The sequence below is a fragment of the Toxotes jaculatrix genome, chromosome 20 (genome assembly GCF_017976425.1).
Source record: "Toxotes jaculatrix isolate fToxJac2 chromosome 20, fToxJac2.pri, whole genome shotgun sequence".
Taxonomy (NCBI): Eukaryota; Metazoa; Chordata; class Actinopteri; family Toxotidae; genus Toxotes; species Toxotes jaculatrix.
The window spans coordinates 1,672,252-1,697,067 of NC_054413.1; the positions used below are offsets into that span (position 1 = coordinate 1,672,252).

General features: G+C 42.4%; 2 long non-coding RNA genes across 2 annotated transcripts; both read left to right on the forward strand.

Moving 5' to 3' along the window:
* Positions 1-266: 266 nt before the first annotated feature.
* On the forward strand, positions 267-5,393 carry LOC121200463. Its single transcript, XR_005896532.1, has 4 exons — positions 267-479; positions 2,400-2,491; positions 3,547-3,725; positions 4,757-5,393. It is a non-coding gene; the product is annotated as an uncharacterized LOC121200463 (long non-coding RNA).
* Positions 5,394-6,287: 894 nt separating this feature from the next.
* On the forward strand, positions 6,288-9,120 carry LOC121200466. The gene is made up of 4 exons (XR_005896536.1): positions 6,288-6,542; positions 6,953-7,076; positions 8,223-8,273; positions 8,474-9,120. It is a non-coding gene; the product is annotated as an uncharacterized LOC121200466 (long non-coding RNA).
* Positions 9,121-24,816: the final 15,696 nt, after the last annotated feature.

Here is a 24,816-nt window from a genome sequence, read left to right on the forward strand (position 1 = left end):
CACACACAAACAGCACACTGACTGTGATGAGGTGAACTACAACACTATGTACACATGTAAGTACATCACTGGCTCCACCTACAGGAGACTCAGGTGGGAGGCGTCTGTGGTTTGATGATGCTGATCCAACAGGAGAGTTGTTCAGTTTCCTATTAAAACATTTTCACCAAAGTAAATATTAGAACCATCTCAGTCTAAAACATCACAGTTCAACAGCACCATTAACTACAGCGTCTAAAAGAAGCATCAGTGTGAAACCAGTAGAATATGGTTTTAACTCAGCTCATCTTTAACTAACTGGCCTGTATTAATGTAGAAAAGGCCCAAAGTTACATCATATATGTTCATTGTGTGACGTTTGTAGATGTAGTGTTGGTCGGCTCTCTTTGGGACGGCTCCCTCTGCTGGCTGATTCGGGTAACTGGCGGCATTCAGACAGTGGATGTTCCGGCAGAGTGAGTGAAGCTACGGTTAAACAGGTAATTACCGTCACGGTGAGCGGTCTGTGCGTGGGTGAAATGTAAGTACGTGTGTATCGTTGACTGATTGTGTTACGTTCTGCAGCTTGAAATCACCCTGTTGTTCGGCGGTTTAACTTTAGCACTAGCCCTGTTAGCGCTGTCAAGCTAGTTGTAGCATTTAGCTTTTAGCTCGCCCCTTCGGACTGAGTGTACGTCACGTCAAGTCAAAGTCAACTTTATTGTCAAAACCGTATGTACAGGTCATACACAGGTTATGAAATTGCAGTGCTCCCTCGGCCCACAGTGTTACAGTAAAGTAGTAAGATAATTAAAGACAGAATAAACATAAACAGTATAAACACACAGTTCCATCAACAATACACAACAGTATAAACAGTATAAACATATCTCAGTAGTTGAGAATAAAAGACAATAAACACGTCATGTTTATTGTTATTGATTTGAGTTGTTAGTGTGACGTAATGAGCGTTATGTGAATGTCACTGTATGATGTTATATATGTGTTAATATACTGGTTGTCAGGTGAACTGTGTTTAAGAGCTGGGACAGTGGGAATTAAAGGCAAATGGAGAAATAACAATATCAGTACTGTTAATGTTTATTGATCATCAAGAGCCTTCATTTTTCATTCATTCATTGAACTTTATTACTGTATTTGATATAGAGAACCACGTGGGCTTTTAATGGGCTTTAGTTTGAATAAGATACTGATGGTTCCTGTGGAGACACAGTGGAGCAGTGATCAGCACTATAACCTACAACCCTCCAAAAGAATGAGGCTCATCACAGTAAGTGTCCAAAGCTATGAATGAAACAACCTGTGAAGCTCTACTGAAGCTCTACTGAAACTTCAGTTATACATCAGGTAACAAATCATAAAGCTTTGAAGGGTCGAACACATTCTTCAAATATTAAACAAAGCAAACTTACATATCATTTACACAGTCCAAACTACAGGAGGACGAAGCGTCCACGTGAGAGCAGACCGTTTTCTGTGTTCACAATGAGGAACTACTCAAGCAGGTGGTCTGGCCCCCCCCCCATCCTCCCCCTTCCCCCTCTCCTGCACCTGTCAGCTAATGGTTGAATGGATAAACTGGTTTTCTGTCTCATGCTCAGTGCTATGCTACTAGCAATGCTAGTTTTTCATTGGCCTGTTTTGTTTTGGTCAGAGAAAATAAGTCATTTGAAGACGCTGCATCAGGCTCTGGGAACCTGCGATTCACCATCAGAGGAGATTCTAGAGTCTCTCAGGGCCCTCAAACCAGTGTTCATCACCCTTACACAATAAATAATATGACACTAACAAAAAAATGTGAAATGTAAACATTTTTTATTTCAAAAGAGCACATTGGCATTTTTTCAATAGTAGAAAATAATAATAATAGTAGAAATACAGATAGAAAACAATAATATCAACAATACACTAATTAAAAGTTACAACTTTAATGAAACGGTGGTGGAGCAACGTGACGTAATTTCCTGCAAAACAAAGTTAAATAAAATTCAGCATCAGAAACATATGAAAGTAAAATCCAAACAATCCCTTATTTATTCCTTCAGAATAAAATACAAGTTGTTCAGAGCAAAATAAATCCTCACAGCGATCATGATTCCTTCATCTGATTTTCTGTTTCATTGTGTGAGTTTGATGTTTTCATATGATGCATTTTGTTAAACTCTGCTGCTTTGATTGATTTAATAATGAAATAACTTTGATTCAGTGCAGCAGTTCATTTCTAACACAAAAGATTTACTTCTATTTGGTCTCTGTCTGACTCTGTCTGTCCCTGATTGTCCCTGTTTTCCTGTTGACCTGAGAGAGTCCACAAAATAATCTGATCAATACAAACAACAGACAGGAAATGAATTAAAAAGTGGAGGTAGAACATTATTTTACCTTTCTTCTTTTTACAGTACAGGACCAGGACAGTTACTGCTGCTGCTGCTCCAACCACTACACCTATAATGGCTCCAACATTGGTAGAAGGCTCTGAAATAGAAACAGAGTGAGTTAGTTGAACTGTCCCATGATGGTGTTTTCTGCTGTTGTGATTTCTGCAGCTCATTACAGATAATAACAGCTGTGGCTCATATAGACTCAGAGTTCCTAACTTGATGCTGCCTCACCTGGACCTTTGTCCATCCTCAGAAAGGTGTTGCTAATCAGCGTCTCCTCAGTGTTACTGAGTTCACAGGTGTATGTCCCCTGATGATTTGAAGATAAGTCCTGTAGCGTGAGGCTGCCTGACTCTGACACAGCCTTCACCTGCTGCCTCCACTGCTCTGAGGCTGTGTAGGAGCCGTCAGACCTGGTCTGGTTCAGGATGGTCTGAGTGTGGTTGAATCTCCAGATGAGACTGAAGCCTGTTAGAGGAGCGTCTGAGTCAGTGCAGGAGATTGTTGTTTCAGTGTGTGAACCACTGAGAGCAGCTGTAATGATATAACACAGAAACACATGAGAAAAGTAAGAAGATCATATTTTACTGTGGATCTGGTTCCAGATCGACCGACTTGACTTGTGAACCACTGCACTGCTGAAACAGCAGGTAAAATGTGATCCTCACACAGTGTCCTCAGACTGGTTCTCCTCCCGAGTCTGTGAGTGCTGATGGTGCAGGTGTAGACCAGATCAGTATCAGTGTCTGAACGTATCAGAGAACTGCTGATGTTGTAGAGCTGCTGCTCAGTCTGCTGGACTGTGGTTTTCCTGTGGAGGTTCCTGTTGGATGGAGGTGTGGTGGACCAGGTGAGCTCAGGCTCAGGGTAGATCCCCTCTGAGCTGCAGGTGATCCTGTTTCCTACCTGCTCAATGTTGACTTTATTTACTGGAGCTGCAAAACCAGAGGATGTTGATGTTACGTTTGGATGAATTCACAAAGAACTTTAGCTCAAAAATGAATTTTCAATTCAGCAATTTGACAACAAGGTTCATAGAGTTGTGTATTTACTGTGTGTTTCTCATACCGTCCACTTTCAGGTTGATAAATGATTCCTTGTTTTCTCTCCTGGTGCTGGTGTGACACTTGTATCTGCCCTCGTCCTGAACCTCCACCCCTGTCAGCTGGAGTGAGGCGTTTCCTCTGGAGATCTGGTCCTTGAACAGTGATGTTCTGCCTCTGAAGCTCTGGTCCTGCTGGTGGAGCTGGTCTTGATTGTAGTAGTAGGAGTGGACACGAAGGTTTCCTGCTCTCACCTGAATCCAGTGGATGATGGGATCAGGACCGACCTGGAAGCTGCACGGTAAGATGCAGCTCTCCATGAAAACACAGGAGACCTCAGTGTCTGTAACATCAGGTACAAACAACTGATCTTTATTTTAAAGTCTGAAGAAGTAGGCAGCTTTTCAGTATCATGGATAAATCACTGAACAAGACTAACAGGTCCAGGACCAGCGTCTCTGGACCAGAACCTCTTAATGAAGGGACCTCAGAGCGGCTGGATATGAGTTTCCAGTGAGACGTCAGTAAATCCTCACAGTGAAAGCTTCACACTGTAACTACAGTATATCAGTAAAAACATGCTGAGGTTTTACTTTGAGCAGAGTTACACATGTTTTTAAAACCATCATGTTCTGGAAAAACCTGGATGTATTTTGGCCTTTTCTCGCCCCCTCGTGTTGATTCTTGAGTATTTTTTTATAAGGTCAAGGGCAGAACGAAAATGGCAAAATTAAATTTTAAACCAAATTTCATTTCAGCTCATCTCAACAAAGTTGGATTAACTGGTTGTTGTTATAACGTTAAAACTTGTTCTGTTATAAAGACAAAAGTTCATTTCAACAACATGTTGGTTTTGTGAAACTATGAAAACGTTTTGTGATATAAGATAAAGTGAAATGTTGATATAACAAGAAAAGTTTCTTGTAAAAAAAACTATAACTTAGTAAAAAGAATAAAATGAAAAATGTTTTGTGAAAAATCTTGTAGGTACAATTACCTCAAACTGTGTGTAGATATAGAAGTTGATCAAATATTCTCAGTAAACAGACTTTACACTAAACAAGAATCATAAAAGAGAAAAGTTTGTCCTGAACATGAAACAGAGGAAGTGAGTAAATATTTGTTTGGTCCTGTCGACAGCAGCTGCTGTAGTGAACGTCTCACTCACCTCCTCTGGAAAGAGTTAACATCCACAGAAAGGTCCCAGCCCCCAGAACCAGGTTCCACTGGACCCTGATCATCCTCCAAATACATTTAATGTCACAACACAGGAACTGTACTGAAAGATAAGAAGAGATCTGAACATGTTTCTTTATCTTTTTGTTCATCCAGGTGCAGCCTGTGACAGATTCTGTGGAAACAGCAGCAAACTTCATACTTTCACTCCTCTGTATTTGACAGCTTCAGTTACTGATTCAGATTATTGATGCAAAAATTATCAACAAATAAATAATGATGCGTTATTATACATATTACAATCCAGCAGTAAATAAAGTTGTTGACAGATACTTACTTTGAGGTTAGTTTGATCCGACTCTGCTCAGAGAGAGAACACGGAAACTGACGAATCGAAAGTAAAGTCTGTGTTTTACCACGTGACTGGTTCCTGGAGATAAACATAACGTGCCCCAACTTGATGGCTGCGCAATAATGTTTGTCTTCTTGCTCTTTAAAAAAAAATTGAATATGTGAAGTAATGATGTTGGAAAATATAAGGTGGACTGTCCTTTAAGGTGGACCATCGAACCCCACCACATTAAGTTTTGATGTCTCACTCAGAGAATCGATGGGCTCAGAGATCAAACCTGTGTTGTATAATTTAATAGAGAAAAGATTAATTGTCCCAGTTTGAGACTGAAATGTTCACTGTTGAATCAGAAAGAAAAAAACTATTTCTGTTATTTTGAGGCGGATAAACAGCTTCAGTGGGATTTACATGAAGACTGGAGTGTGTGTATATTTTTAATATTTAAATCAAACTTGAAGCGTCACAAACATCCACATCTGTGTCCAAACAGGAAGATTAGAGATGAAAACGGAGGAAAAAACTCATCAAGTTGACAGTGAGAGGCTTCAGTCAGTCGTTACAGCGTCCTCTGCTGGGCAGAAACTGAAAGCACAGATCATCTGCTGCTCTGAGAGAAAGAAGAAGAAAACAGGTAAAATCCCATTAAATATAATTCAGCATTTGTGCTGCATCTGTAGCTCAGATTATCTTCAAGTTCCAAAACAAAAACACATTTTATTTTTGTTCCATGTTAATTTTATTTGAGCTTGTGAAAAAGTGATGAGATATAAAAGTGAGAAATCTCCCTGATAATACTGAGTGGAATGAGCTTTTACTTCAGCTGCTTTAGTTAGAAAAGAGTGGCCACGGTTTAAAGTGTATATCAGCTCCACAACTGACCGTTGGATCCAGCTCATCACAGCACAGACGCCGCCTCTCTCTGTGTGCTGTGCCTGCAGTGGACGACCTGATCACATGATACTTTCCAACCAGATTTAGGAAAAGAAGCAGCTGAGATTTTAGCCCAGAATCAGCACATTATCATGAGCATGTGGACTTTGAAGAGACGATGCTGTGAAGTGGGCGTGTTCACACACAAACAGCACACTGACTGTGATGAGGTGAACTACAACACAATGTACACATGTAAGTACATCACTGGCTCCACCTACAGGAGACTCAGGTGGGAGGCGTCTGTGGTTTGATGATGCTGATCCAACAGGAGAGTTGTTCAGTTTCCTATTAAAACATTTTCACCAAAGTAAATATTAGAACCATCTCAGTCTAAAACATCACAGTTCAACAGCACCATTAACTACAGCGTCTAAAAGAAGCATCAGTGTGAAACCAGTAGAATATGGTTTTAACTCAGCTCATCTTTAACTAACTGGCCTGTATTAATGTAGAAAAGGCCCAAAGTTACATCATATATGTTCATTGTGTGACGTTTGTAGATGTAGTGTTGGTCGGCTCTCTTTGGGACGGCTCCCTCTGCTGGCTGATTCCGGTAACTGGCGGCATTCAGACAGTGGATGTTCCGGCAGAGTGAGTGAAGCTTCGGGTTAAACAGCTAATTACCGTCACGGTTAGCGGTCTGTGCGTGGGTGCAATGTAAGTACGTGTGTATCGTTGACTGGTTGTGTTACGTTCTGCAGCTTGAAATCACCCTGTTGTTGTTCTGCGGTGTAACTTTAGCATTAGCCCTGTTAGCGCTGTCAAGCTAGCTGTAGCATTTAGCTCGCCCCTTCGGACTGAGTGTACGTCACGTGACGTCACGTTATGTTTATTGTTATTGATTTGAGTCGTTAGTGTGACGTAATGAGCGTTATGTGAATGTCACTGTATGATGTTATATATGTGTTAATATACTGGTTGTCAGGTGAACTGTGTTTAAGAGCTGGGACAGTGGGAGTTAGAGGCAAATGGAGATATAACAATATCAGTACTGTTAATGTTTATTGATCATCAAGAGCCTTAATTTTTCATTCATTCATTGAACTTTATTACTGTATTTGATATAGAGAACCACGTGGGCTTTTAATGGGCTTTAGTTGGAATAAGATACTGATGGTTCCTGTGGAGACACAGTGGAGCAGCGATCAGCACTATAACCTACAACCCTCCAAAAGAATGAGCCTCATCACAGTAAGTGTCCAAAGCTATGAATGAAACAACCTGTGAAGCTCTACTGAAGCTCTACTGAAACTTCAGTTATTCATCAGGTAACAAATCATAAAGCTTTGAAGGGTCGAACACATTCTTCAAATATTAAACAAAGCAAACTTACATATCATTTACACAGTCCAAACTACAGGAGGACGAAGCGTCCACGTGAGAGCAGCCAGTTTTCTTTGTTCACAATGAGGAACTACACACACACTGCTGCTCACTTATTTCACTTATTCCTCCTCCTCTTCCACTTCGTAGCCTGAAAGTAACAACTTTCACTGTGACTTAACTTCCGTTGTGAGGCTTTTGCGTTTGTGTTGCGATGTTTGCATTGCGACTTTCTCAGCCACCGTAGTTCTGGACTGTAGCTTGATATTTTTTTCTGAATGAACAAAGATGAAGGTCTAAAGTGTAAATAGTAAAAAAAACAGCAAGAAAACACAATAATATCAACAATATACTCATTAAAAGTTACAACTTTAATTAAACAGTGGGGAGGTGACGTGGCTTCATTCTTGAATAATGAATAACATTGAATAATGTTCTACCTCCACTTTTTAATTCGTTTCCTGTCTGTTGTTTGTATTGATCAGATTATTTTTGGACTCTCTCAGGTCAACAGAAAAACAGGGACAATCAGGGACAGACAGAGTCAAACATCATTTTACCTTTCTTCATTTTACAGTACAGGACCAGGACAGTTACTGCTGCTGCTGCTTGTGCAGCTTCTTGCGTAGCTGCTCCTCCTGCTGCTGCAGCTGCTGCTGCTGCTGCTGCAGCTGCTCCTCCTGCTCCTTCAGCTGCTTGTGCAGCTTCTTGCGCAGCTGCTCCTCCTGCTCCCGCAGCTGCTCCTCCCGCAGCTGCTCCTCCTGCTCCCGCGGCTGCTCCTCCTGCTCCCACAGCTGCTCCTCCTGCTCCCGCGGCTGCTCCTCCTGCTCCCGCAGCTGCTTGCACAGCTGTGGGAGCAGGAGGACCAGGGCAGTTACTGCTGCTACTGCTGCTGCTGCTCCAACCACTCCACCTATAATGGCTCTAACATTGGTCGGAGGCTCTGAAATAGAAACAGAGTCAGTTAGTTGAACTGTCCCATGATGGTGTTTTCTGCTTTTGTGATTTCTGCAGCTCATTACAGATAATAACAGCTGCTGTTGAGGATCATGTAGCTTCAGTTTGGTAAGAGGTTCAACTGTTTGAGGCACAGTAACCCACCACATTAGATTAATAAAGTTCCACTGTGACTGCAGCTCTGCTTTAAACCAGAGGATGTTGATTCTACATTTGGATCAATTCACAAATATTTCTCTGTATTTACTGTGTGTTTCTCATACCGTCCACTTTCAGGATGATAAATGAATCCTTGTTTCCTCTCCTAGTGCTGGTGAAGCACTGGTATCTGCCCTGGTCCTGAACCTCCACCCCTGTCAGCTGGAGTGAGGCGTCTCCTCTGGAGATCTGGTCCTTGAACAATGATGTTCGGTTTCTGAAGCTCTGGTCCTGGTGGTGGAGCTGGTCTTGGTTGTTGTAGTAGGAGTGGACATGAAGGTTTCCTGCTTTCAGCTGAATCCAGTCGATTTCCACATCAGGACCGACCTGGAAGCTGCACGGTAAGATGCAGCTCTCCATGGAAGCACAGGAGACGTCAGTGTCTGTAACATGAAGGTTGAACAGATGAATGTGATTGCTGCCCCCCCACAGTCTGATACAGAAGGCCTGAAGTAAAGAGACTTGACTAATGAATGAAGGTATCAGGCTGAACCAGCTGTGTGTGTTTGGAAAGGTGTGATCATGTGAGTAGACTGACGACCTTTGACTCTAAATTTCATTTCACTTCATCTCAACAAAGTTGGATTAACTGGTTGGTTTCAAAGTTACATCTGATGGAAGCTTCTGCTCGAAGCCACAGAGTCGAGCTTTTATCACAGTTTCTTGTTATAACATGAAAACTTGTTCTGTTATAAAGACAAAAGTTAATTTTAACGACATGCTGGTTTTGTGAAATAATGAAAAAGTTTTGTGATATAAGATAAAGTGAAATGTTGATATAACAAGAAAAGTTTCTTGTAAAAAAACTATAACTTAGTCAAAAGAATAAAATGAAAATTTTTTTGTGAAAAATGATCTTGTAGGTACAATTACCTCAAACTGTGTGTAGATACAGAAGTTTATCAAATATTCTCAGTAAACAGACTTTACACTAAACAAGAATCATAAAAGAGAAAAGTTTGTCCTGAAAATGAAACAGAGGAAGTGAGTAAATATTTGTTTGGTCCTGTCGACAGCAGCTGCTGTAGTGAACGTCTCACTCACCTCCTCTGGAAAGAGTTAACATCCACAGAAAGGTCACAGCCCCCAGAACCAGGTTCCACTGGACCCTGATCATCCTCCAAATACATTTAATGTCACAACACAGGAACTGCACTGAAAGATAAGAAGAGATCTGAACATGTTTCTTTATCTTTTTGTTCATCCAGGTGCAGCCTGTGACAGATTCTGTGGAAACAGCAGCAAACTTCATACTTTCACTCCTCTGTATTTGACAGCTTCAGTTACTGATTCAGATTATTGATGCAAAAATCATCAACAAATAAATAATGATGCGTTATTATACATATTACAATCCAGCAGTAAATAAAGTTGTTAACAGATACTTACTTTGAGGTTAGTTTGATCCGACTCTGCTCAGAGAGAGAACACGGAAACTGACGAATGTAAAGTAAAGTTAGGACTAACTGCAGTTTATCAGCTGACTGGCTCCTGGAGATAAAACATATCATGTCCCAACTTACTGGTTGCGCAATGAAGTTAATCTTGAGCTTGAAGGGTCACAAACATCCACATCTGTGTCCAAACAGGAAGATTAGAGATGAAAACGGAGGAAAAAAACTCATCAAGTTGACAGTGAGAGGCTTCAGTCAGTCGTTACAGCGTCCTCTGCTGGGCAGAAACTGAAAGCACAGATCATCTGCTGCTCTGAGAGAAAGAAGAAGAAGAAGAAGGAAACAGGTAAAATCCCATTAAATATATTTGTGCTGCATCTGTAGCTCAGATTATCTTCAAGTTCCAAAACAAAAACATTTTATTTTTGTTCCATGTTAAATTTATTTGAGCTTGTGAAACAGTGATGAGATATAAAAGTGAGAAATCTCCCTGATAATACTGAGTGGAATGAGCTTTTACTTCAGCTGCTTTAGTTAGAAAAGAGTGGCCACGGTTTAAAGTGTATATCAGCTCCACAACTGACCGTTGGATCCAGCTCATCACACCACAGACGCCGCCTCTCTCTGTGTGCTGTCCCTGCAGTGGACGACCTGATCACATGATACTTTCCAACCAGATTCAGGAAAAGAAGCAGCTGAGATTTTAGCCCAGAATCAGCACATTATCATGAGCATGTGGACTTTGAAGAGACGATGCTCTGAAGTGGGCGTGTTCACACACAAACAGCACACTGACTGTGATGAGGTGAACTACAACACTATGTACACATGTAAGTACATCACTGGCTCCACCTACAGGAGACTCAGGTGGGAGGCGTCTGTGGTTTGATGATGCTGATCCAACAGGAGAGTCCTCCTCCAAAAACACATCCCTGCAAAGCACAGTGTGGTTCAGAGGCTCCCAGTCAAAGAGCAGAGTGTCCTTCATTAATGTGTTAGTGTGTGTAACATGAAAGTTATTGATCAGAAGCTGAAAGTCAAACTTCAGAAAAGTCAAGAAGACGCAGCAAAGGAAAGACGATCGTCTGCTGAGACACTGGATGAGAAAACGTTAGTGTTTACTCCACAGGGACCATTTAATCCTTCAGTGTGTAGTGGACAGCTTCACTTGTCCTCAGCTTCTCTTCTTCACAGTTCTTGTCCATATGACATGAATGTCTCCATGTTCACAGTCATTTCACACAGTCACAGCTCGGGACTGCACGCTGTGTCCAGAGTCTGCATGTCCTTCAAGCAGAGGAGTGTGGCTGAGGTTTCCATCATTCTGATGAGACGTTACTTCATTCGTACGTTCTTCAAGTTCAGTTCCTCTGAAAACAAAATGAAATAAAATCCAAACAATCCCTTATTTATTCCTTCAGAATAAAATACAAGTTGTGCAGAGCAAAATAAAGCATCACAGGAATTATGATTCCTGAGGTAGAACATTATTTTACCTTTCTTCTTTTTACAGTACAGGACCAGGACAGTTACTACTGCTGATGCAACTGCCGCTCCTCCAGCTGGTGCTCCTCTGGCTGTTGCTCCTCCAGCTGGTGCTCTTGCCGTTGCTGCTGCTTTTGCCGCTGCTCCCGCAGCAGCAACAGGACCAGGACAGTTACTGTTGCTGCTACTCCAACCACTCCACCTATAATGGCTCTAACATTGGTCGGAGGCTCTGAAATAGAAACAGAGTGAGTTAGTTGAACTGTCCCATGATGGTGTTTTCTGCTGTTGTGATTTCTGCAGCTCATTACAGATAATAACAGCTGTGGCTCATATAGACTCAGAGTTCCTAAGTTGATGCTGCCTCACCTGGACCTTTGTCCATCCTCAGAAAGGTGTTGCTTATCAGCGTCTCCTCAGTGTTACTGAGTTCACAGGTGTATGTCCCCTGATGATTTGAAGATAAGTCCTGTAGCGTGAGGCTGCCTGACTCTGACACAGCCTTCACCTGCTGCCTCCACTGCTCTGAGGCTGTGTAGGAGCCGTCAGACCTGGTCTGGTTCAGGATGGTCTGAGTGTGGTTGAATCTCCAGATGAGACTGAAGCCTGTTAGAGGAGCGTCTGAGTCAGTGCAGGAGATTGTTGTTTCAGTGTGTGAACCACTGAGAGCAGCTGTAATGATATAACACAGAAACACATGAGAAAAGTAAGAAGATCATATTTTACTGTGGATCTGGTTCCAGATCGACCGACTTGACTTGTGAACCACTGCACTGCTGAAACAGCAGGTAAAATGTGATCCTCACACAGTGTCCTCAGACTGGTTCTCCTCCCGAGTCTGTGAGTGCTGATGGTGCAGGTGTAGACCAGATCAGTATCATTGTCTGAACGTATCAGAGAACTGCTGATGTTGTAGAGCTGCTGCTCAGTCTGCTGGACTGTGGTTTTCCTGTGGAGGTTCCTGTTGGATGGAGGTGTGGTGGACCAGGTGAGCTCAGGCTCAGGGTAGATCCCCTCTGAGCTGCAGGTGATCCTGTTTCCTACCTGCTCAATGTTGACTTTATTTACTGGAGCTGCAAAACCAGAGGATGTTGATGTTACGTTTGGATGAATTCACAAAGAACTTTAGATCAAAACTGAATTTTCAATTCACCAATTTGACAACAAGGTTCATAGAGTTGTGTATTTACTGTGTGTTTCTCATACCGTCCACTTTCAGGTTGATAAATGATTCCTTGTTTTCTCTCATGGTGCTGGTGTCACACTGGTATCTGCCCTGGTCCTGAACCTCCACCCCTGTCAGCTGGAGTGAGGCGTTTCCTCTGGAGATCTGGTCCTTGAACAGTGATGTTCTGCCTCTGAAGCTCTGGACCTGCTGGTGGAGCTGGTCTTGGTTGCTGTAGTAGGAGTGGACATGAAGGTTTCCTGCTGTCACATATTTCCAGTGGATGACTGGATCAGGACCGACCTGGAAGCTGCACGGTAAGATGCAGCTCTCCATGAAAACACAGGAGACCTCAGTGTCTGTAACATCAGGTACAAACAACTGATCTTTACTGAGAACAGAAAAATAAATCTGAGTGTTTGTGTTAGATTCAGTTTGTTGTATATTGATGTTGATTTATTTTTCCCAGTTCATCAAACTCAGCCAAAGCTGTAAGTTACAGACTGAATCCACTCAGCTCCAAACTTTGAACCAGCTGGAAACAAACAGAGTCCTGGAGCCTTCTGCTGTTCACTTTGTATTGATGCTGGTTCACAGATGAACTGAGCAGAGGGTTGGTCACTGTACATGTGGCTGAAAGAGCTCAGTCCATTGTTTGTTCATCCATGAAGAGCGAACAAAGAGTCACTGGGTCTAAAATGCGGTTGTGTGCAGTTGGTCAGCAGCAGCTGTGGTTTAGTTTCTGTTTTCCAGTCAAACTCTGTCAGAATAAACTCCATCCTGTCTGTTTCCAGTCTGTGAGCTCAGACATGATCGAGTTTTATTTATCACCTTCGTGTGTGTTTGTGTGTGTGATAGATTCACCAAACAGACCACCGCCCTCCATCTTTGTTCTCATTTTCTAACTTTATCTTTCAGAATCAGAATCAAAATCAGGAAAACTTTATTAATCCCTGTAGGGAAATTCTTTAAAGTTTATTTGTGTGTTGGAGAAACACAGCGATGATTCACAAACAGACCTGTGGATCGTGTTGTTGTTGTTGTTGTTTATATGGTGAACGACAGATAAGGGATCCAGTATTTTCAGCTCTAACGGCTCTGAAGTCTCTTATTTCCTTTTTATGTAAAACTCAGAGGACCAGACTCACTCACCTCCTCTGGCAGGAGACACAATCCTCAGAAAACTCCCGATCAGCAAACACACGACAAAGTGGAGACACATCACTCTGTGAGCTCCGTGCGGTTTAACGGTTTTTCTAACGGTTCTGAGGGTCCTCCGCCCTCTGCTGAGGGAGGGTGTGGGATTATTCCAGGAGCTGCACGAAGAAGAATCAACAACAAACTGATCAATCATTGAACGATGGAAACAGATAAAACGTCTTTAGATGAGAGCAGACGTCGGAGTTTTCAGTTTCATAAAAAACGAGTCAGACTGATGGAAAAATAAGTTTCCACTTCTGTTTTTCTTTGATTTTGGGGAAGTTTCAAATGGTCACATGTTCCAAAAAAAAAAAAACCCAGCAGTGCACAACCATCAACCCAAAACATTTATTTTATAACTCGAACCAGTTTCACATTCCACAGCGTTTATAGCTAAAGTTAACTTCCTCTGTCTGATCCAGTACAAACTCCACAATTAAACACGTTCAGTACAACACAAACACCCAGGGTGCAGTGCGCTGCGTCCTCTGAGGACCTGCTGCTGTGAGACTCTGTGAAGTCCAGAGGGAGTTCAGTGAGAAAGAGCAGCCACACGGGGAATTCACCCACACACAGCTGGATGAATAGAACCTGTGAAAGCGGAGCTGAACCACCAACAAAGAAAAGGACAAGAAGAAGAACATCGGTGAAAACAAGCAGCACCAGAACAGCGTGGAACAAAGATCCGGCCTGTGAGCAGCTGTTGGTGTTCGTGTGTGGACTGAAACGCGTGTTTGTGAGAAACTAACATTACGCACAAATCTGTTTATTTGTTTATGTCACGTTAAACATCATTTGTGAGCATTTAGAGTGTAATGTTTCTGAGTGGGAATAAGATCCGACGGCCTTTGAACGCCTCACTCAGCTCCCCCGGTAGGAGTCCACAGAAATGTCCGGAGCAGCACAAAGAGCGGAGCTGATCCTGGACATCCGCCGTCACCGGGACAAACACCGGGATGAGACACATGATCCGTTTCCCGCCTCCAGCTCCCTCTGCACTGACACGGTGCAGACCCACAAACCTCCCGCTGCTCGCAGCTCCGCGGTGTTTGTTGGAGGCGCCGGACAGGAGGGAGGAGCGGGAGGACTCACCCTCACAGCGGAGTCCGCGGAGGCTGGAGGAGGCGAGTCAGACCCGACACAGTCCGTCTGATCCATGTGGGGAAAGGAAACCGGCTGAGTCTCCGACACTGAGACCGACCCGGTTCTTAAAGAGACCGGAGCCTCGCTCGTCCGGAGTCGACGCGGGTCACAGAGAGCCGGATCTCAGGTTCCTCACAGCAAGACACGCTGATATATCAGTGATGTTTTTTGTATTATTTTTATTCCCACTTTAAATTTTTAAATGCAATTTGTAAATGTCTTAAATATTTTCTGTAGCCTGCCTGATTTTTTAATCCATAAAAAATTGAGCTCATAAGAACTTTCCAAACTTTAGCTATAAAAACATTAAAAACACATTTTTATTGTAAATGAGAAAAAACAACTTTGCAACAAAAGCAAAACAAAAATAACAGCTGAGCACCAAAAACACTTGTTGCAAACTGTTGTCCATCCAGCACCTCTGCACATCTGCAGCTGCAGCAGCTGTTACCAGGTAAACTCACCTGCGAGTTGCCTTAGTTAAGATGATGTTGCTTCAGTCGGTACAGTAAACAAACCTGGCAACACCACAGTGAAACCTGGACGTTTCAGATGCAGATTGATTGTGAAACATGTAACTGCTGCTACATTTGAAATGAACGTCTGAAACTTCAACAAAAGAAAATGAGAATCAGTGTTTGTTTACTTGTTAACTGTTGTTTAACAGGACTAAACTCAAACTATGGTAGAAACTCTTCTGTAACTCACTGCTACTTTTCCTTTGGTGTGCAGTGTCCTTCATTTATGTTTTCACCAAATGGATCCAAACACTGAACTGAACGTCTTGTTCTCTTTTTTTTTGTTTGTAAAAGTTACAGCTCAGTTCAGCTGAAAGTCAAACTTCAGCTTGTTGATCCATTTTGGTTTTGCTCAGTCATTTCACACAGTCACAGCTCAGGACTGCTCACTGTGTCCAGAGTCTGCATGTCCTTCAAGCAGAGGAGTCTGGGTGAGGTTTCCATCGTTCTGATGAGATGAAGCTTCATTCTTAAGTTCTTCAAGTTCAGTTCCTCTGAAAACAAAAAGAAATAAAATCCAAACAATCCCTTATTTATTCCTTCAGAATAAAATACAAGCTGTGCAGAGCAAAAATAAATCATCACAGCGATCATGATTCCTTCAGTGCAGCACAAAAGATTTACTTACTCTTGGTCTCTGTCTGACTCTGTCTGTCCCTGATTGTCCCTGTTTTCCTGTTGACCTGAGAGAGTCCACAAAATAATCTGATCAATACAAACAACAGACAGGAAATGAATTAAAAAGTGGAGGTAGAACATTATTTTACCTTTCTTCTTTTTACAGCACAGGACCAGGACAGTTACTGCTACTACTACTGCTGCTACTGCTCCAAGCACTCCACCTATAATGGCTCCAACATTGGTCGGAGGCTCTGAAATAGAATCTGAGATAGAAACAGAGTGAGTTAGCTGAACTGTCCCATGATGGTGTTTTCTGCTGTTGTGATTTCTGCAGCTCATTACAGATAATAACAGCTGTGGCTCATATAGACTCAGAGTTCCTAAGTTGATGCTGCCTCACCTGGACCTTTGTCCATCCTCAGAAAGGTGTTCCTTATCAGCGTCTCCTCAGTGTTACTGAGTTCACAGGTGTATGTCCCCTGATGATTTGAAGATAAGTCCTGTAGCGTGAGGCTGCCTGACTCTGACACAGCCTTCACCTGCTGCCTCCACTGCTCTGAGGCTGTGTAGGAGCCGTCAGACCTGCTCTGGGTCAGGATGGTCTGGTTCAAGATGGTCTGAGTGTGGTTGAATCTCCAGATGAGACTGAAGCCTGTTAGAGGAGCGTCTGAGTCAGTGCAGGAGATTGTTGTTTCAGTGTGTGAACCACTGAGAGCAGCTGGAATGATATAAGACAAAAACATGCAAACAGAAAAAAAGTAAATCATTTTTTTTTCCAGATTCTGATAAGAATCACTTCACAGTCACTCCTGGTTCAGTGTAGAACTTATACAATACTAACCCTGATCTAACAGTCACACTAAAAAAAAACAGTCTGGATCTGATGGATCCGGATCTGATGGATCTGGATCTGGATCTGATGGATCTGGATCTGATGGATCTGGCTGCAGTGTGTCAGAGTTTGGCCTCAACATCCATGAATCCATGGACCCAACCTGCCTTGTGTCATCAGTCCAGGCTGGTGGTGGTCTGATGGTGTGGATGTTTTCTTGGTTCACGTTGGACCTTAATACCAATCAGTCATGGTCTGAATGTCACAGTCTGTCTGAGTATTGTTGCTTTATCATCTTCTAATGGCGACTTCCAGCAGGATGATGCTCCGTGTCACAAAGGAAGAGTCGTCTCATGGTTTCATGAACATGACAATGAGTTCAGTGAACTTCAGTATCCTCCCTCCCAGTTACTTTCCACTGTTACTTACTTGGTTTAAACAGACTGGTTCTCCTCCTGTGTCTGTGAGTGCTGATGGTGCAGGTGTAGACCAGATCAATATCATTGTCTGAACGTATCAGAGAACTGCTGATGTTGTAGAGCTGCTGCTCAGTCTGCTGGACTGTGGTTTTCCTGTGGAGGTTCCTGTTGGATGGAGGTGTGGTGGACCAGGTGAGCTCAGGCTCAGGGTAGATCCCCTCTGAGCTGCAGGTGATCCTGTTTCCTACCTGCTCAATGTTGACTTTATTTACTGGAGCTGCAAAACCAGAGGATGTTGATGTTACGTTTGGATGAATTCACAAATATGTTTGTGTATTTACTGTGTGTTTCTCATACCGTCCACTTTCAGGTTGATGTATGAATTCTTGTGTTCTTTGGTGCTGGTGTAGCAGTGGTATCTGCCCTGGTCCTGAACCTCCACCCCTGTCAGCTGGAGTGAGGCGTTTCCTCTGGAGATCTGGTCCTTGAACAGTGATGTTCTGTTTCTGAAGCTCTGGTCCTGGTGTTGGAGGTCGTCTTGGTTGCTGTAGTAGGAGTGGACAGGAAGGTCTCCTGCTGTCACATATTTCCAGTGGATGACTGGATCAGGACCGACCTGGAAGCTGCACGGTAAGATGCAGCTCTCCATGAAAACACAGGAGACCTCAGTGTCTGTAACATCAGGTACAGAAACATCCATCAAGGTTCAGTTCAGGGTAAAATGGCAGCTGAATTATTTCCACCTTTCAAACAGTGATGTCCCACAAACGAGAACATCAATGAAAACAACGCAAAAGTAACACAACCAAGAATCTTCAATAAAAAAGATAAAGACTGCAAAAATAATTTTTAGCAAAGACGAAACTTCTTTCTGACCTGTGACCCTCAACACGTCTGTGAGCTGGTTTCACTTAAATCGTTTTCAGAGGCCTGAAAAAGTAAAAGCCTCCAGTGTTTGACCAGAGACAAAGGTTTGAGTAAAGTCCTCGTAATGGAGCAGAGAGACGATGGTTAGACGTCAAAACCCAAAACTGGTTAAAAACAACAAGGAAAGTTATGAACTTAATGCTAATACAGCTAAAGGCACAGTTTAACAATGAAATTACATCTGATAATAACAACTAGTAATAATAATCATCGTCATTAATACTGTAATAAGTCTTATTATCAAGATCCTGTTGTGAAACAGTTATTAAACAGTAAAGCTGGAGGATTTACAGATAAACTGTTTGTCAGTGTTTGTGTTTTTAAAATGAGAAACACTTTAATTTAGAACAACAGTGTTGATGCTGCGTTTAATCCTCAGTAACCAGGAGCAGGAAGTGATAGCACCAGGAATTTAAACCCCCAAATATTCAGCAGCTTCACTGTGTGAGAGTACAAATGCAAACAGACTTGTTCCTCAGGATTCCAGGTGCAGCTGAAATCAGAAAGCTCCGGGTCTGTTTCCAAACATTATTAGAAACGGTGTAACTGACACCAGTCAGTGGGTCTGTGAGTGCGTACGACCACATGATAACACTGTTCACACCAACACAACTTTAATTTAAACTCCAGAATATTTCTGAGCATATTTGAGCAACAACCATGAAACTGTGAGTCAGTAAGAAGAAACCTGTGTCTCTAATGGTCATGCAAATCATGTTTCCCTGTCTTCTTGGTTTCTCTGGTCAAAATGAAACTGACACACACACCACAGTACTGTACAACTCTGCTGTGCACCAGGTTTTAACATATGTGTGCTTTTGTGTTTAGATTGAAATGAGAGCAGGCGTCACTCACCTCCTGTGGCTGGAGTCCACAGAAAAGTCAGCACCATCACCAGCACAGTGCTTTTCATCCCAGTCATCGTCCTGTTCAAGTTCATCTGACTGCTGCTACGGAGCGTGAGGCTGCCTGCCCCAAAGGTGTGTACTCACAGTGCAACAGGAAATCAGGACTCAGAGTCAGATAAATGCTTTGCATAGCTTTACCTAACATTAGTTGTTGCCAAGACACAACATCATACCTGTCTGATTAGTTGTCAGATGAACTGTGAGCTGAATTTAATCCAGTATCAATGCCTTCCCTCAGATTAGCCACTGTTAGCTGAGTGTTAACATGTTGTTTAGCAGGTAACGTTCTGCATGTTCACTGTTTTTTGTATGTTTGCTGTTAAACCGAGCAAATCAGCACTTGACACAAAGCACAGCCGAGGCTGACGGAGAAATGTGTTGTTGCTGGTGGACAAAAATGATTCTTTGACCACATGATGGCGCCAGATGGAAAGTTAGAAGTTCAGCAAAGTTGTGGCTAAAAATACGATTCAGGTAAATCCGAGATGGAGCTTGAGTCAGGAGTTACTTATGGCAGCTCCATGACTGTAAGTGAAAGTGAAATAGCTGCACTTGTTGGAAACAAACACATCTTCACTATTGGTTTGATTAATTAATTAATTATATTAATTAAATTTAATTAATTTGTCACCATGTTCATTTAGCTGGTAGACAAATTCATTTAGTCTGTGGATGGTGAGATAGTTTTATTGTTCGAGAGGAGAAGTGCTTCAGATTGAAATAACAGCAGACATCACTCACCTCCTGTGGTTGGAGTCCACAGCAAAGTCAGCACCACCATGAACACAGTGATTTTCATCCCACTCTGTATTATATAAGTTCATTCGTCTGTTGGTGCAAAACAGCAGAGAAGAAAATCAATTGGAGGAAGTGGTGTCACATTCCTGAGCCTCAAAGCAGGAAGAGACTCCAGAGTCGAGATTAGGAGAAATGTCTGGACGCACACACAGACTAATGTGTGTGTGTGTGACAGTCTGTTTCCTTCTTTTAGATATTTGGATTTAGATACAGCTGAGGTGAAGTGAGGCCACAGAGAGAAAAGAAGAAAGTCCAGCCTCCGGCCTGACTCTGTGACTCTGTGAGTCTCTGAGTCTCTGAGTCTCTGACTTTCTGAGTCTGTGACTCTCTGAGTCTCTGAGCCTCTGAGTCTCTGACTCTCTGAGTCTCTGACTCTCTGACTCTCTGAGCCTCTGAGTCTCTGACTCTCTGAGTCTCTGAGCCTCTGACTCTCTGACTCTCTGAGCCTCTGACTCTCTGACTCTCTGAGTCTCTGACTCTCTGACTCTCTGAGTCTCTGAGTCTCTGAGCCTCTGACTCTCTGACTCTCTGAGCCTCTGACTCTCTGACTCTCTGACTCTCTGACTCTCTGAGTCTCTGACTCTCTGACTCTCTGAGCCTCTGACTCTCTGAGTCTCTGACTCTCTGACTCTGTGACTCTGTGAGTCTCTGACTCTCTGACTCTCTGAGTCTCTGAGCCTCTGACTCTCTGACTCTCTGACTCTCTGGGCCTCTGACTCTCTGACTCTTTGACTCTCTGACTCTCTGAGTCTTAGCAGAGGGTTTGAGGATTTATTTTTGTAGAGTGATCTTTGTCTAAATGCTGCTCTGTGTCTGTTTCCTCCTCTGGACTGTTTCTGTTGGAGTTCACAGCCACAGCATAATAACAGGGTGAGCTCAGTCAGACTCCTGAAGTAAACAGGGTCGGTCTCTATCAACCAAACTTACACAAACAGACTGAGAACTACTGCAAACAATAATAAGTAATGATGAACACCTTCATGTACATCACCACCTCATCAAGCAGGTGCAGTAAATACAAAGCATGAAAGAGGCTGAAGTGTGTAACGTTAAATACAAGACATCAACACAAGTTTCAATAAATATGTTTTTAATCAAATGAAATCCAAAACAAAAGCTTCATTTCTTTGATTGTTAAAAATCACAAATACACAAAAACAAGGCAGTAAAAATAAAATACTTCTGTTCTTACCACAAACAGTTTGAGCTCACAACTGAAATCTTCATGCTTCCATCCAAACGCTCGTAAAAGCAAATGAGAATTAGTTTTGTTTTCTTGTTCACTGTTGGTTTGATTCATTTCATTTAATTAATGTGTCACCGTGTTCATTTAGTCAGTGGCTGGTGAGTTTCACCTTCTTATCTTTTTTCCAGACAAACCAGAGCTGAGCTAAGTCTCTGACTTTTATTTTTATTGTTCTTTCTCCTCCACTGTTTTGTCCGAAAGGAGAATCAGAACATGAAGCAGAGCAGGAACAACGTGTCGTCCTTCATGAGCTGGAGTCTGATTTTAGAAAATCCCTGCAGTGTGGGACAGAGGCTCACAGTCAAAGTGCAGAGTGTCCTTCATTAATGTTTCCACCAAATGGATCCAAACACTGAACTGAACGTCTTGTTCACTCGGCTTTTTCTTTGTAAAAGTTACAGCTCAGTTCAGCTGAAGGTCAAAGTTCAGCTTGTTGATTCATTTTGGTTTTGCTGTTTTTGTTCTAAAGTTTTTCAAGTTTGTCTGAAGAAGACGCAGCAAAGGAAAGACGATGGTCTGCTGAGACACTGGAGGAGAAAATGTTAGTGTTTACTCCACAGGGACCATTTAATCCTTCAGTGTGTAGTGGACAGCTTCACTTGTCTTCAGCTCCTCTTCTTCACAGTTCTTGTCCATATGACATGAATGTCTCCATGTTCACAGTCATTTCACACAGTCACAGCTCGGGACTGCACGCTGTGTCCAGAGTCTGCATGTCCTTCAAGCAGAGGAGTGGCAGCTTGGTTTTTACCATTCTGATGCAATGTTTCTTTATTTGTACCGTCTTCAAGTTTAATTTTCCTGCAAAACAAAGTTAAATAAAATTCAGCATCAGAAACATATGATGTTGTAGGTGAAAGGATCCAAACAATCCCTTATTTATTCCTTCAGAATAAAATACAAGTTGTTCAGAGCAAAATAAATCATCACAGTGATCATGATTCCTTCATTTGATTTTCTGTTTCATTGTGTGAGTTTGATGTTTTCATATGATGCATTTTGTTAAACTCTGCTGCTTTGATTGATTTAATAATGAAATAACTTTGATTCAGTGCAGCAGTTCATTTCTAACACAAAGGATTTACTTACATTTGGTCTCTGTCTGACTCTGTCTGTCCCTGTTAATAGCTGCTTTCCTGTCGACCTGAGAGAGTCCACAAAATAATCTGATCAATACAAACAACAGACAGGAAATGAATTAAAAAGTGGAGGTAGAACATTATTTTACCTTTCTTCTTTTTACAGCACAGGACCAGGACAGTTACTGCTGCTACTGCTGCTGCTGCTCCAACCACTCCACCTATAATGGCTCCATCATTGGTCGGAGGCTCTGAAATAGAAACAGAGTGAGTTAGTTGAACTGTCCCATGATGGTGTTTTCTGCTGTTGTGATTTCTGCAGCTCATTACAGATAATAACAGCTGTGGCTCATATAGACTCAGAGTTCCTAAGTTGATGCTGCCTCACCTGGACCTTTGTCCATCCTCAGAAAGGTGTTCCTTATCAGCGTCTCCTCAGTGTTACTGAGTTCACAGGTGTATGTCCCCTGATGATTTGAAGATAAGTCCTGTAGCGTGAGGCTGCCTGACTCTGACACAGCCTTCACCTGCTGCCTCCACTGCTCTGAGGCTGTGTAGGAGCCGTCAGACCTGGTCTGGTTCAGGATGGTCTGAGTGTGGTTGAATCTCCAGATGAGGCTTGTTAGGGGTTTGGTGTTTGAGTCAGTGCAGGAGATTGTTGTTTCAGTGTGTGAACCACTGATGGAAACTGAAATGATAAAGGGGATAAATATTTTTGAGGATATTTTGAAAATTTTTCTTTTAAGAGAAATAAGTTTCAGCTGATTAAGACGACATTAATTTAATAATATTCCACAGAGAGTGCAGGTTAAAACCACTAACTTGGTTTAAACAGAGTGGCTCTCCTCATGTTTGTGCGAGTGCTGACAGTACAGATCAGATCAACATCACTGTCTGAACATATCAGAGAACTGCTGATGCTGTAGAGCTGCTGCTCAGTCTGCTGGACTTCAGTCTTGTTCTCGAAGGTCCTGTTGGATGGAGGTGTGGTGGACCAGGTGAGCTCAGGCTGTGGGTAGATCCCCTCTGAGCTGCAGGTGATCCTGTTTCCTACCTGCTCAATGTTGACTTTATTTACTGGAACTGCAAAAAAGAAGATTCATTTTATAGGAACAGTTTTTGTTTGGAGAATCATTTGTTTTCCACGACCTTGACACTCTGAGTTTAAGATCAAACTTTGCACTGTCAAAGCTTTTGCAGCAAACTCATTTGTAATTCATTAAAATATGTTAGTTACTAAGTTTGTGGAGTTAGGTGGGAAATCAGGGGAAGGTGTATGATTTATGAGCATCAGTTTTAATATGAATGCATGTTCAGTACTTGATCTTCAGCCTTTGGACCTGTGCTCAGTGCAAATCACTTTTATTACTTTTTATTAGGCGCAGGACTTAAAGAAAACATTCCTGCACTGTTTTTCTTTACTGCCGACAAACTCTTCAAACTTCTGAATGTTCACAGCCACAGGTTCTCTGCCTCAGACTCACTGTGCTCACAGTGATAACAGTAGGTACAGTAAGTCTCTCAGGCTGTGAAACAGAGTTTGTTGTGTCGGTATCTTTATCTGCTGGTTGACCTCATTCACAAGACCTTGAATGAATATCAGGTTTCTGTTCCTGGGAGTGAAACTTTATCAGCTCGAGGCCTGTGATATGTGACTGAGGCCTCAACACACAGCAACATGAGGAAAGAAACCAGCGGAGACATTTTCACCAGTTTGACGCCTCCTGTCCTGTATTTACACTGTGAAACATTTTAAGCTAATTTAATAGAAATACTGTCAGTGATATATTGGGATTATAAATGAATATGCCACATGCTGCTGATACTGTGTGATGAAAAAACAAAAAACTACCACGTTCAGACAGTTTAACTTCATGAGCTTTATAAAACAGAAGAGCTTATGATTCTGTTCTGAAACGATAACTGAGATTAATTAATAACAATTCAAGTTCACAGTGCAATGTACAAATTTATAAAACAATATCAAAAAGCATTTCTTGTATTTGTTTGTGTTTTCTATTCACAACTGTGTGTTTCTGTACCACCTTTCACTTTCAGTTGGACATATGATTCACTGTTGGCTCCGCCGCTGGTGCTGGTGTAGCACTTGTATCTGCCCTGGTCCTGAACCTCCACTCCTGTCAGCTGGAGTGAGGCGTTTCCTCTGGAGATCTGCTCCCTGAACAGTGATGTCCTGCCTCTGAATCTCTGGTCCTGGAGTGTGGTCTGGTCTTGGTTGTAGTAGAAGGAGTGGACCTTAAGGTCTCCTGCGCTCAGCTGAATCCAGTGGATGATGGTGTCTGCACCAGACGGAAAACTGCACGGTAAGATGCAGCTCTCCGTGAGAACACAGGAGACCTCAGTGTCTGTAAAACACGAGAAACACAGAAACAACCATTGAGTTCAGTTCAGGAAAAAAGGCAGAGGAGATGAAACGTCTTTAAAAGGCTGACTATTAACTTCGACCATTTAAATCAAAATCACACCGACACTCAGACGTAACTGAAAGTGAAAGTAAGTCTAATGTCAGTCTCTTATTCCCTTTCTTTTAGCTCTGTTTTTGGTCTCTACCAGGAAATTTTTAGCACTTCAGCAGCTAAATGCTCCACTGAGAGAAGTGATTCATACATTTGTGGCCTAAAGTAGAAGGAGCTGGTTGGAGCGTTGTCCTGATCAAGAGATCAGCGTAGTGGGCCGCTTTTCCAGGAAGTCCATCGC